Source organism: Aplysia californica, unplaced genomic scaffold, assembly GCF_000002075.1.
Source record: "Aplysia californica isolate F4 #8 unplaced genomic scaffold, AplCal3.0 scaffold00254, whole genome shotgun sequence".
Lineage (NCBI taxonomy): Eukaryota > Metazoa > Mollusca > Gastropoda > Aplysiida > Aplysiidae > Aplysia > Aplysia californica.
The window spans coordinates 289,733-291,973 of NW_004797524.1; positions in this window are offsets into that span (position 1 = coordinate 289,733).

A 2,241-nucleotide genomic window follows, 5' to 3' on the forward strand; every position below is an offset into this window, starting at 1 on the left:
CGCAAGAAGTTTTTTTTCTCTAGGTTTGTTTTAAAATTTTAGTTATATTGGTAATATTGAGCCATGCACATTCTCCTGGCCTCTAAGGTGTGAAATTCAATGGGAATTGTAACAATTCATAGGTATTGTTATCGATATTTTTCAAAGGGTCTTCAATTGCCAACGTAACTATCAGTGCTTTTTTGTCAGTTTTTCATTTTCTACAACGGGAAAAGATAGTCTATGTGCTGCTCCAAAGTATTTGTGCGATACCACATGCATACTGTTTCCTCACATCATGAAATTAGTAACTCTTTTTTAATGTAAGTGTTTTACATCCCATCAAAACAATTCAGATCATTAAGAGGTGGACTTTGACCCTGACTGTTATACAGGGTGTCCATTACGGCTGGATCGGGCCCATTGCCCGATTCGGCTGCCTTAAACTGTTTCTTTTTTAGGCGACCGAGTCGGGCGATCGGCCCGAGCCGCCGATCCCATCCATAATGGGCACCCCGTATAAGGGCCAACCCAAGTTGAGGAGTATTCAACATCCCAGCAGAAAGATGGAGATACTCGATAAAAACCCTCCCCTCGCGGGAATCGAACTCAGTTTTTTTTCTGCGAGCGACGGCAAAGTGCCTATCTCCGGTTGCTGAACTCTTTGGTGTAACAATGTTCTTGTAACATGTGTGAGGCACCGTGGTGAAATCAGGCGCTCGTCAAAACAATGAATATTACGAAGAAACCGGTATTTTTCTGGCATCCATTTAAACACAAATTTTTATGTAGATTTTACTGAAAAAACGTGGATTAAAGGAACAAAAAAATGTAAAATTTCCAGTTTCCAAGAACTGTCAAGCTATGGACGTCCCCATACTTTGGTGGCCATTTTCTCGCTAATTTTACCTCTGAGACCAGAGGACCCCTGCCTCCTTCAATCGCAAATATCTCAACTTGTATTCAAGGTAAATGGGTATTTTTGTATAGTAAGCAAGACAATGCAGCAATGTTTAAGAAGATACCAATAACTCCACAGGACCAAAAATTGACGAGCGCACGATCCCACTAGTCGTTCTGCTTCTTATCCTCTTTCTGCAGAAACTGTTGCGCACAGCGGGAATTGAAAGAACTCAACTAGCTCATGGCAAATGTGCAAAAAGTGTAAGTGAATGTGTTTGTACTGGTGGTTAGATCTATTGAGCGTCGGGGGAATTGATAACATCTTTTTCAAGGAACGAAAGAAATGACAAGTGGTGATTGATGAAACAGCAGCATCAATCGATGGAAGCGCAGAAAGAATGGCTGACAAGAGACGATGCAGTTACCGGCTGAGTTGCCCCTCTCTGTCCTGGGATATTGAAAAGAATGTTTTTCTAAAAAGAACGCCATTGTTCTGTTTTGACTCTTTTTTATTATTTACTTTTTACTTTTTTAAATTAGCTTTGTGAGTGTTTGATTTTTATTGGGATCTATATAATATCATATGGCCATCTGTCTATCTATCTATCTGTATGATAGATCGTACAAATCGAACGATCGATAGGAATCCAAGTGCTGGAAATTTCTGCCAATGAGTGAGTGATACTTTCTATCAGGGTTTTTTTCATTGCTGTTATCTTATCTTACCTTAAATAAAATGAACAGAGGAGCGGGGTTTGCAATATTGCTTCTGTTATTGTTATTGTTGATGCCGTTATTATTGTTTGTTTTGTTGTTCTTTGTCGGTGTTGTTTTTGTTGTTGTTGTTAATGATGACCATAATATTATGATAGTGTTTTTTGTTACGTTCCTGGAGAAGACCATAATAATAATATTATTGGCGGAACGTTGATATAAAACTTCAAATGCTCAAGTGTCCATCACCTTTTTAAAATGACGATGATGATGATGACCAATTTTAACATATCTATACGCTCAGCCAGGACTATGGCAGTAACGACTTAGCTTTTCTTGTTCCGAACGTCGGCTCTTTCCGATATTGTCCAAATCGCACCAATACGTAACTTATAGGGAACACTTTGTTGCTATGGCGGCATCACTCATTTTTTTCCTCAGATACTATGTTCCTGATGAAACCTTATTGGCGAAACGTTGAACATCCAGGCCTATACGAACATCTGATTAAACGACACCAACCCTATCCAAGTCTCAAGTATATTTTTTTTCTACTTTAAAACATGATGATGATGATGATGATGATGATGATGATGATGATGATGATGATGATGATGATGATGATGATGATGATGATGATGATTG